The 12189-nt window shown below is 41.9% G+C and overlaps 1 protein-coding gene across 1 annotated transcript in view; it reads left to right on the top strand.

Moving 5' to 3' along the window:
• The window catches only part of mtus2b (microtubule associated tumor suppressor candidate 2b), a 127131-nt gene that overhangs the window by 71629 nt on the left and 43313 nt on the right, over nucleotides 1-12189 (top strand). The window lies entirely within an intron of this gene.

Genomic DNA, 12189 nt, shown 5'->3' with positions numbered 1-12189 from the left:
GTGTTTTATATGATGGACTGTGTTTTATGATGGACTGTGTTTTATATGATGGACTGTGTTTTATATGATGGACTGTGTTTTATATGATGGACTGTGTTTTATATGTTGGACTGTGTTTTATGTTACTGTGTTGTATATGTCTGTGTTTTATATGTTGGACTGTGTTTTTTATATGATGGACTGTGTTTTATATGTTGGACTGTGTTGTATATGTCTGTGTTGTATATGATGGACTGTGTTTTATATGTTAGACTGTGTTTTATATGTTGGACTGTGTTTTATATGTTAGACTGTGTTGTATATGATGGACTGTGTTGTATATGATGGACTGTGTTTTATATGTTAGACTGTGTTTTATATGTTGGACTGTGTTTTATATGTTAGACTGTGTTTTATATGTTGGACTGTGTTGTATATGATGGACTGTGTTTTATATGTTGGACTGTGTTGTATATGTCTGTGTTGTATATGATGGACTGTGTTTTATATGTTAGACTGTGTTTTATATGTTGGACTGTGTTTTATATGATGGACTGATGGTTGTATGTCTGTGTTTTGATGGACTGTGTTTTATATGTTGGACTGTGTTTTATATGTTAGACTGTGTTGTATATGATGGATGTCTGTGTTTTATATGATGGACTGTGTTTTATATGATGGACTGTTTTATATGTCTGTGTTGTATATGATGGACTGTGTTTTATATGTTAGACTGTGTTGTATATGTCTGTGTTGTATATGATGGACTGTGTTTTATATGTTAGATGGACTGTGTTGTATATGTCTGTGTTGTATATGATGGACTGTGTTTTATATGATGGACTGTGTTTTATATGATGGACTGTGTTTTATATGATGGACTGTGTGTTTTATATGTCTGTGTTTTATATATATGATGGACTGTGTTTTATATGTTAGACTGTGTTTTATGTTAGACTGTGTTTTGTTAGACTGTGTTTTATATGATGGACTGTGTTTTATATGTTCTGTGTTTTATATGATGGACTGTGTTTTATATGATGGACTGTGTTTTATATGTTAGACTGTGTTTTATATGTTAGACTGTGTTTTATATGTTAGACTGTGTTTTATATGTTAGACTGTGTTTTATATGATGGACTGTGTTTTATATGTTAGACTGTGTTTTATATGATGGACTGTGTTTTATATGATGGACTGTGTGATGGACTGTGTTTTATATGTCTGTGTTTTATATGTTAGACTGTGTTTTATATGATGGACTGTGTTTTATATGTTAGACTGTGTTTTATATGTTAGACTGTGTTTTATATGATGGACTGTGTTTTATATGTCTGTGTTTTATATGTTAGACTGTGTTTTATATGTTAGACTGTGTTTTATATGATGGACTGTGTTTTATATGTTAGACTGTGTTTTATATGATGGACTGTGTTTTATATGATGGACTGTGTGATGGACTGTGTTTTATATGATGGACTGTGTGATGGACTGTGTTGTATATGATGGACTGTGTTTTATATGATGGACTGTGTTTTATATGTTAGACTGTGTTTTATATGATGGACTGTGTTTTATATGATGGACTGTGTGATGGACTGTGTTTTATATGATGGACTGTGTTTTATATGATGGACTGTGTTTTATATGATGGACTGTGTGATGGACTGTGTTTTATATGATGGACTGTGTGATGGACTGTGTTTTATATGATGGACTGTGTTTTATATGATGGACTGTGTTTTATATGATGGACTGTGTTTTATATGTTGGACTGTGTTTTATATGTTAGACTGTGTTTTATATGTTAGACTGTGTTTTATATGATGGACTGTGTTTTATATGATGGACTGTGTGATGGACTGTGTTTTATATGATGGACTGTGTTTTATATGATGGACTGTGTTTTATATGTTAGACTGTGTTTTATATGTTAGACTGTGTTTTATATGTTAGACTGTGTTTTATATGTTAGACTGTGTTTTATATGATGGACTGTGTTTTATATGATGGACTGTCCTTCTCTCAGCACAGATCAAAGCTGCAGGCTAAAGTTAAATCTAGACTTGGTTTCCTCTATCGTAATCGTTCCTCTTTCACCCCAGCTGCCAAACTAACCCTGATTCAGATGACCATCCTACCCATGGGGGTACCGGTACATTATGTTCTGACTTTATACACTCTTTGAGAGAGGTAGTTAGCAAACCAGGCCAAAGACCCCTCAGAGACACAAATACCCCTCAGAGACACAAATACCCCTTAGAGACACAAAGACCCCTCAGAGACACAAATACCCCTCAGAGACACAAAGACCCCTCAGAGACACAAATACCCCTCAGAGACACAAATATCCCTCAGAGACACAAATACCCCTCAGAGACACAAATACCCCTTAGAGACACAAATACCCCTTAGAGACACAAATACCCCTCAGAGACACAAAGACCCCTCAGAGACACAAAGACCCCTCAGAGACACAAATACCCCTTAGAGACACAAAGACCCCTCAGAGACACAAATACCCCTCAGAGACACAAATACCCCTTAGAGACACAAATACCCCTCAGAGACACCAATACTGCTTAGAGACACAAATACCCCTTAGAGACACAAATACCCCTTAGAGACACAAATACCCCTTAGAGACACACATACCCCTTAGAGACACAAATACCCCTTAGAGACACAAATACCCCTTAGAGACACAAATACCCCTCAGAGACACAAATACCCCCTCAGAGACACAAATACCCCTTAGAGACACAAATACCCCTCAGAGACACAAATACCCCTTAGAGACACAAATACCCCTTAGAGACACAAATACCCCTCAGAGACACAAATACCCCTCAGAGACACAAATACCCCTCAGAGACACAAATACCCCTTAGAGACACAAATACCCCTTAGAGACACAAATACCCCTCAGAGACACAAATACCCCTCAGAGACACAAATACCCCTTAGAGACACAAATACCCCTTAGAGACACAAAGACCCCTCAGAGACACAAATACCCCTTAGCCGGCACACAAGAATGTAATGGTCTACCCCAGGGGTCCCCAAACTTTTTCCTGTGAGGGCCACATAACTTTTCCCTTCTCTGATGGGGGGCCGGTGTCAGTTTGTAACAGAAAAAGTGTGACGATCGTAGGGGAGCTTAAAAAATTTATTGTTTTCCAGAAAGCCACACATAACCAAATAACCCTTTCCAGGTTCTTTACAGAAAAAAAGTCAGGAAACAAATAATAACACTATTAATGAAATAAATAATAACTAAATAACCCTCTCTGAGTTCTTCACAGAAAAAACAGGAAATAAATAATAACTAAATAACTCTCTCTGGGTTCTTCATAGAAAAAAAAGCCATGGAACATTAACTTTCTGTCGTGCCATGCACAATCTTAACAGATAAAAGTTCAGCTCAGTTGTCAGAGCAGAATCTCTCTGACACATATGAGCAGTCTCTTAAAGTTCTTGTGTTCCTTCCTTATAATCCTTTTGTAGGTTCCAGTAGGCTTGTAGACACCGCTGTTTGCAGCTCTCTCTCATCAACTTCCTGTGAAAACCACAAAAGAAGCAGGTTGAGAAACTGAACTAAGTGATACAGCACCTACACAGCACAATACATTTCACTACCAGTATGGTTGTAAAGATGGATTTTATCCCAGTAGATTTTATTATGATTATATTTGTTTATGCTCAGAATGACTCATTCAAGTCAGAAAAGTGAGCTTACCTATGTATGTTCATCAGTGTGAACTGTGGGCCTGCATCTGGCTGGTGAGAAGTTGAATATCAGGTTCCATTCTAGTTACAGCCAGTCTCAAGCACTGATGCAAATGTTCATCTGTCAATCTTGATCTCATCGGGGTTTTCAGCAGTTTCATGCGAGAAAAGGTTTTCTCGCAGATATACGTGCTGCCAAAAACTGTGGACATTTTCATTGCGTGTTTTTTGATGTTTGGATATGTGTCGTTTGGGAGGGCGGCATAGAAGTCAATGAGACTGTTGGGCTTGAATGCGTCTTTCAGAACATCACAGTTCTGTAACTCAGCCAACTCAAACTGATATGAAGGCTGGGCTTCATCAATGTCGGCAACAAAGGGGTTCTGAAAAAGACAGATTTATTTTGCATGAACATGTAGTTCACTGAATCGCACACCGAACTCCGCCTTCAGCATTTCCAGTGCTTCCACGCACTTTTCAGCTGGGAACGGGACCGCTGGGTTCTCTGTCGACAGGTTTTGGGTAGCAGGAAGATGGACGAAGTTGCGCTTTTTCACTTGTTCCAAAAGCAGCGCTAATTTCACCTCAAATGCTTTTATGTGTGAATACATGTCGCAAATGAGTTTCCCCTCGTCTTGTAGCTGCAAGTTAAGGCTGTTAAGTATTTCTGTCACGTCTGTTAAAAATGCGAGGTGCCATTTCCATTCTGTGGCGATCAGCTCTGGGACCGTTTTGTCTTTTAAATGAAGAAATGCGTTAATTTCGGGTAGCAGCTTGTAAAAACGCCTCAAAACTCTGCCCCGGCTCAGCCTGTTGTAGTCCCTTTGAGACTTTGGAGGGCTGCCAGCTCCTCGCATATCTCAAAGTTTGCGCTAACTCCACGAATAAAAATGAGCAGTTGCGCTGTGTCTTGCACGTCCGTGCTCTCATCCAGTGCTAATGAAAAAAAGTCAAATTCTTTCGTCTTCTGCTGCAGCTGGGCATATACATTACTCCCGATTTCTTCAACGCGTCTGGTGATTGTACTCGCCGACAGACTTACGGCATTAAATGCATCTTTCTTCTCGGGACACACCTCCTCCGCGACAGCATCCATACATTTCTTAACAAACTCTCCGTCAGTGAAAGGCTTACCGCTTCTTGCTATCAGTTTAGCAACCCGAAAGCTGGCCCGAACGGATGCCTGGTTCAGCTGAGCTTGGCGTACAAATGTATTCTGCTGAGATAGTAGTCCACTTTTTAGCTTTGAGAGTTTGTCTGCTCGTATTTGGCCTTGCAAGCTATCGTACTTGTCTTTGTGACGGGATTCATAGTGTCGGCGAAGATTGTATTCTTTGAATACCGCCACCGTCTCTTGACAGATGAGACAAACAGCCTTTTCTTTGCATTGAACAAAAAAAAATAGTTTGTCCACTGCAGGTTAAATACCCTGCATTCTGAATCAATTTTTCTCTTACCTAACCTTTTCGCCATTATTCCGTTCTCTCTTTGACAGGGCCGGGCCTAGGATTTTTTTTCTGGAGGCCAAATAGGAAAAAAATTCGATAGCGTCTCTGGTATTGTTCAGAGGGCCGGGCCAAATGTGCTGACGGGCCGTATCCGGCCCGCGGGCCGTAGTTTGGTGACCACTGGTCTACCCTATCAAAAGATTTGGCCGTCAATAGGAATAGCAGCACAATATTACTTCAAATCAAGGGCAATGGTGACATCATTGAGGACCTTAAAGGTTTCAGTGACACATCCATAGCATGAGCAGAAACCCGATTGCACACCAGAGAGAATATTACAGACATCAAGAAAGGCAGTCAGTTGATTATTGACAAGTTTGCCAACACTTTCGATGAACAGAAAAATAGAAATTGGCCTTTAGCTTTTTCATCTCTCTCTCTCCATCTCTCTCTCCTTCCATCTCTCTCTCATTCCATCTCTCTCTCTGTCTTCATCTCTCTCTCCATCTCTCTCTTTCCATCTCTCTCTCATCTCTCTCTTTCCATCTCTCTCTCCATCTCTCTCTCTCTTTCCATCTCTCTCTCCGTTTTCATCTCTCTGTCTTTCCATCTCTCGATCTCTTTCCATCTGTCTCTCTCTCTCCCTCTCTCTCTCTGTCTTCATCTCTCTCTCTGTCTTTCCATCTCTCTTTCCATCTCTCTATCTCTTTCCATCTCTCTCTCTCTCCCTCTCTCTCTCTGTCTGTCTCTCTCTCTCTCTCTCTCTGTCTTCATCTCTCTCTCTCTGTCTTTCCATCTCTCTATCTCTTTCCATCTCTCTCTCCCTCTCTCTCTCTGTCTTTCCATCTCTCTTTCCATCTCTCTATCTTTTCCATCTCTCTATCTCTTTCCATCTCTCTCTCCATCTCTCTCTGTCTTTCCATCTCTCTCTCTTTCCATCTCTCTCTCCATCTCTCTCTCTGTCTATTCCATCTCTGTCTTTTCCATCTCTCTCTCTCCATCTCTCTCTCTGTCTTAATCTCTCTCTCTCTCTGTCTTTCCATCTCTCTCTCCATCTCTCTCGTTGTCTTTCCATCTCTCTCTCCGTCTTCATCTCTCTCTGTCTTTCCATCTCTCTATCTCTTTCCATCTCTCTCTCTATCTCTCTCTCTTTTTCAATTTCTCTCTCGATCTCTCTCTCTCTGTCTTCATCTCTCTCTGTCTTTCCATCTCTCTCTCTCTCTCTCTCTCTCTCCTTCCATTTCTCTCTCGATCTCTGTCTTCATCTCTCTCTCTTTCCATCTCTCTTTCCATCTCTCTCTCTCTCTCTCTCTCTCTCTCTCTCTCTCTCTCTCTCTCTCTCTCTCTCCTCATCTGTCTCTCTGTCTTTCCATCTCTATCTCTTTCCATCTCTCTCTCGATCTCTCTCTCTGTCTTCATCTCTCTCTGTCTTTCCATCTCTCTTTCCATCTCTCTATCTCTTTCCATCTCTCTCTCTCTCTCCCTCTCTCTCTCTGTCTTCATCTCTCTCTCTCTCTCTTTCCATCTCTCTTTCCATCTCTCTATCTTTTCCATCACTCTATCTCTTTCCATCTCTCTCTCCATCTCTATCTCTCTCTGTCTCTCCATCTCTCTCTCCATCTCTCTCTCTTTCCATCTCTCTCTCCATCTCTCTCTCTGTCTATTCCATCTGTCTTTTCCATCTCTCTCTCTCCATCTCTCTCTCTGTCTTCATCTCTCTCTCTCCATCTCTCTCTCTGTCTTCATCTCTCTCTCCATCTCTCTCGTTGTCTTTCCATCTCTCTCTCCATCTCTCTCATTGTCTTTCCATCTCTCTCTCCATCTCTCTCTCTCTTTCCATCTCTCTCTCTGTCTATTCCATCTCTGTCTTTTCTATCTCTCTCTCTCCTCATCAATATATCTCTGTCTTTCCATCTCTCTCTCCATCTCTCTCTGTCTTCATCTCTCTCTCTCCCTGTCTTTTCCATCTCTCTCTCTGTCTTTTCCATCTCTCTCTCCATCTCTCTCTCTGTCTATTCCATCTCTGTCTTTCCATCTCTCTCTCCATCTCTCTCTCTCTGTCTTTTCCATATCTCTCTCTCTGTCTTTTCCATCTCTCTCTCTGTCTTTTCCATCTCTCTCTCTGTCTTTTCCATCTCTCTCTGTCTTTTCCATCTCTCTCTGTCTTTTCCATCTCTCTCTCTCTGTCTTTTCCATCTCTCTCTGTCTTTTCCATCTCTCTCTCTCTGTCTTTTCCATCTCTCTCTCTCTGTCTTTTCCATCTCTCTCTCTGTCTTTTCCATCTCTCTCTCCATCTCTCTCAATCTCTCTCTCCATCTCTCTCTCTGTCTTTTCCATCTCTCTCTCTCTGTCTTTTCCATCCCTCTCTCTGTCTTTTCCATCTCTCTCTCCATCTCTCTCTCAATCTCTCTCTCCATATCTCTCTCTCCATCTCTCTCTCTGTCTTTTCCATCTCTCTCTCTCTGTCTTTTCCATCTCTCTCTCTGTCTTTTCCATCCCTCTCTCTGTCTTTTCCATCTCTCTCTCTGTCTTTTCCATCCCTCTCTCTGTCTTTTCCATCTCTCTCTCTGTCTTTTCCATCCCTCTCTCTGTCTTTTCCATCTCTCTCTCTGTCTCTCCATCTCTCTCTCCATCTCTCTCTCTGTCTTTTCCATCTCTCTCTCTGTCTTTCCATCTCTCTCCATCTCTCTCTCTGTCTTTTCCATCTCTCTCTCTCTGTCTTTTCCATCTCTCTCTCCATCTGTCTTTTCCATCTCTCTCTCTCTGTCTTTTCCATCTCTCTCTCTCTGTCTTTTCCATCACTCTCTCTGTCTTTTCCATATCTCTCTCCATCTGTCTTTTCCATCTCTCTCTCCATCTGTCTTTTCCATCTCTCTCTCCATCTCTCTCTCTCTCTGTCTTTTCCATCTCTCTCTCCATCTGTCTTTTCCATCTCTCTCTCTCTGTCTTTTCCATCTCTCTCTCTCTGTCTTTTCCATCTCTCTCTCCATCTGTCTTTTCCATCTCTCTCTCCATCTGTCTTTTCCATCTCTCTCTCCATCTGTCTTTTCCATCTCTCTCTCCATCTCTCTCTCCATCTCTCTCTCTGTCTTTTCCATCTCTCTCTCTGTCTTTTCCATCTCTCTCTCCATCTCTCTCTCTGTCTTTTCCATCCCTCTCTCTGTCTTTTCCATCTCTCTCTCCATCTCTCTCTCTCTCTGTCTTTTCCATCTCTCTCTCTCTGTCTTTTCCATCTCTCTCTCTGTCTTTTCCATCTCTCTCTCCATCTGTCTTTTCCATCTCTCTCTCTGTCTTTTCCATCTCTCTCTCTGTCTTTTCCATCTCTCTCTCCATCTGTCTTTTCCATCTCTCTCTCCATCTGTCTTTTCCATCTCTCTCTCTCTGTCTTTTCCATCTCTCTCCATCTGTCTTTTCCATCTCTCTCTCTCTGTCTTTTCCATCTCTCTCTGTCTTTTCCATCTCTCTCTCTCTGTCTTTTCCATCTCTCTCTCTCTGTCTTTTCCATCTGTCTTTTCCATCTCTCTCTCTCTGTCTTTTCCATCTCTCTCTCTCTGTCTTTTCCATCTCTCTCTCTGTCTTTTCCATCTCTCTCTCTCTGTCTTTTCCATCTCTCTCTCTCTCTGTCTTTCCATCTCTCTCTCTCTCTGTCTTTTCCATCTCTCTCTCTGTCTTTTCCATCTCTCTCTCTGTATCTCTCTCTCTGTCTTTTCCATCTCTCTCTCTGTCTTTTCCATCTCTCTCTCTGTCTTTCCATCTCTCTCTCTCTGTCTTTTCCATCTCTCTCTCTCTGTCTTTTCCATCTCTCTCTCCATCTCTCTCTCTCTGTCTTTTCCATCTCTCTCTCCATCTCTCTCTCTGTCTTTTCCATCTCTCTCTCTGTCTTTTCCATCTCTCTCTCTCTGTCTTTTCCATCTCTCTCTCTCTGTCTTTTCCATCTCTCTCTCCATCTCTCTCCCTGTCTTTTCCATCTCTCTCTCCATCTCTCTCTCTCTCTGTCTTTTCCATCTCTCTCTCTCTGTCTTTTCCATCTCTCTCTCTGTCTTTTCCATCTCTCTCTCTCTGTCTTTTCCATCTCTCTCTCTCTGTCTTTTCCATCTCTCTCTGTCTTTTCCATCTCTCTCTCTGTCTTTTCCATCTCTCTCTCTGTCTTTTCCATCTCTCTCTCTCTGTCTTTTCCATCTGTCTTTTCCATCTCTCTCTCTCTGTCTTTTCCATCTCTCTCCTGTCTTTTCTCTCTCTCTGTCTTTTCCATCTCTCTCTCTGTCTTTTCCATCTCTCTCTCTCTGTCTTTTCCATCTCTCTCTCTCTGTCTTTTCCATCTCTGTCTTTCCATCTCTCTCTCTCCATCTCTTTTCCTCTCTTTTCCATCTCTCTCTCTGTCTTTTCCATCTCTCTCTCTGTCTTTTCCATCTCTCTCTCTCTGTCTTTCCATCTCTCTCTCTCTGTCTTTTCCATCTCTCTCTCTGTCTTTTCCATCTCTCCATCTCTCTCTCTCTGTCTTTTCCATCTCTCTCTCTCTGTCTTTTCCATCTCTCTCTCTGTCTTTCCATCTCTCTCTCTGTCTTTTCCATCTCTCTCTCTCTGTCTTTTCCATCTCTCTCTCTCTGTCTTTTCCATCTCTCTCTCTCTGTCTTTTCCATCTCTCTCTCTGTCTTTTCCATCTCTCTCTCTCTGTCTTTTTTCCATCTCTCTCTCTCTCTCTGTCTTTCCATCTCTCTCTCTCTCGTCTGTCTTTTCCATCTCTCTCTCTGTCTTTCCATCTCTCTCTCCATCTCTCTCTCTGTCTTTTCCATCTCTCTCTCTGTCTTTTCCATCTCTCTCTCTGTCTTTCCATCTCTCTCTCTCTGTCTTTTCCATCTCTCTCTCTGTCTTTTCCATCTCTCTCTCTCTGTCTTTTCCATCTCTCTCTCTCTGTCTTTTCCATCTCTTTCCATCTCTCTCTCTGTCTTTTCCATCTCTCTCTCATCTTTTCATCTCTCTGTCTTTTCCATCTCTCTCTCTGTCTTTTCCATCTCTCTCTCTCTGTCTTTTCCATCTCTCTCTCTCTGTCTTTTCCATCTCTCTCTCTGTCTTTCCATCTCTCTCTCTCTCTCTTTTGTCTTTTCCATCTCTCTCTCTCTGTCTTTTCCATCTCTCTCTCTGTCTTTTCCATCTCTCTCTCTGTCTTTTCCATCTCTCTCTCTCTGTCTTTTCCATCTCTCTCTCTCTGTCTTTTCCATCTCTCTCTCTCTGTCTTTTCCATCTCTCTCTCTCTCTCTGTCTTTTCCATCTCTCTCTCTGTCTTTTCCATCTCTCTTTTCTCTCTGTCTTTTCCATCTCTCTCTCTGTCTTTTCCATCTCTCTCTCTGTCTTTTCCATCTCTCTCTCTCTGTCTTTTCCATCTCTCTCTCTCTGTCTTTTCCATCTCTCTCTCTCTGTCTTTTCCATCTCTCTCTCTCTGTCTTTCCATCTCTCTCTCTCTTTCCATCCATCTCTCTCTCTGTCTTTTCCATCTCTCTCTCTGTCTTTTCCATCTCTCTCTCTCTGTCTTTTTTCTCTCTCTCTTCTCTGTCTTTCCATCTCTCTCTCTGTCTTTTCCATCTCTCTCTCTCTGTCTTTTCCATCTCTCTCTCTCTGTCTTTTCCATCTCTCTCTCTCTGTCTTTTCCATCTCTCTCTTTTCCTCTGTCTTTTCCATCTCTCTCTCTGTCTTTTCCATCTCTCTCTCTGTCTTTTCCATCTCTCTCTCTGTCTTTTCCATCTCTCTCTCTCTGTCTTTTCCATCTCTCTCTCTCTGTCTTTTCCTGTCTTTTCCATCTCTCTCTCTCTGTCTTTTCCATCTCTCTCTCTCTGTCTTTTCCATCTCTCTCTCTCTGTCTTTTCCATCTCTCTCTCTCTGTCTTTCCATCTCTCTCTCTCTGTCTTTCCATCTCTCTCTCTCTGTCTTTTCCATCTCTCTCTCTGTCTTTTCCATCTCTCTCTCTGTCTTTTCCATCTCTCTCTCTGTCTTTTCCATCTCTCTCTCTGTCTTTTCCATCTCTCTCTCTCTGTCTTTTCCATCTCTCTCTCTGTCTTTTCCATCCATCTCTCTGTCTTTCCATCTCTCTCTCTCTGTCTTTTCCATCTCTCTCTCTCTGTCTTTTCCATCTCTCTCTCTGTCTTTTCCATCTCTCTCTCTGTCTTTTCCATCTCTCTCTCTGTCTTTCCATCTCTCTCTCTGTCTTTCCATCTCTCTCTGTCTTTTCCATCTCTCTCTCTGTCTTTTCCATCTCTCTCTGTCTTTTCCATCTCTCTCTCTGTCTTTTCCATCTCTCTCTCTGTCTTTCCATCTCTCTCTCTCTGTCTTTTCCATCTCTCTCTCTGTCTTTTCCATCTCTCTCCCTGTCTTTCCATGTCTTTCCATCTCTCTCCATCTCTCTCTCTGTCTTTCCATCTCTCTCTCTGTCTTTTCCATCTCTCTCTCTCTGTCTTTCCATCTCTCTCTCTGTCTTTTCCATCTCTCTCTCCATCTCTCTCTCTGTCTTTTCCATCTCTCTCTGTCATCTCTCTCTCTCTCTGTCTTTTCCATCTCTCTCTCTCTGTCTTTTCCATCTCTCTCTCTGTCTTTTCCATCTCTCTCTCTCTGTCTTTTCCATCTCTCTCTCTCTGTCTTTTCCATCTCTCTCTGTCTTTTCCATCTCTCTCTCTCTGTCTTTTCCATCTCTCTCTCTCTGTCTTTTCCATCTCTCTCTCTCTGTCTTTTCCATCTGTCTTTTCCATCTCTCTCTCTCTGTCTTTTCCATCTCTCTCTCTCTGTCTTTTCCATCTCTCTCTCTGTCTTTTCCATCTCTCTCTCTCTGTCTTTTCCATCTCTCTCTCTCTGTCTTTCCATCTCTCTCTCTCTCTGTCTTTTCCATCTCTCTCTCCATCTCTCTCTCTGTCTTTTCCATCTCTCTCTCTGTCTTTTCCATCTCTCTCTGTCTTTTCCATCTCTCTCTCTGTCTTTTCCATCTCTCTCTCTGTCTTTTCCATCTCTCTCTCTGTCTTTCCATCTCTCTCTCTCTGTCTTTTCCATC

Source organism: Oncorhynchus nerka, linkage group LG11, assembly GCF_034236695.1.
Source record: "Oncorhynchus nerka isolate Pitt River linkage group LG11, Oner_Uvic_2.0, whole genome shotgun sequence".
Classification (NCBI taxonomy): domain Eukaryota; kingdom Metazoa; phylum Chordata; class Actinopteri; order Salmoniformes; family Salmonidae; genus Oncorhynchus; species Oncorhynchus nerka.
The sequence above is the reverse complement of the archived record's forward strand: the minus strand, read 5'-3'. Positions and strand labels throughout refer to the sequence as shown.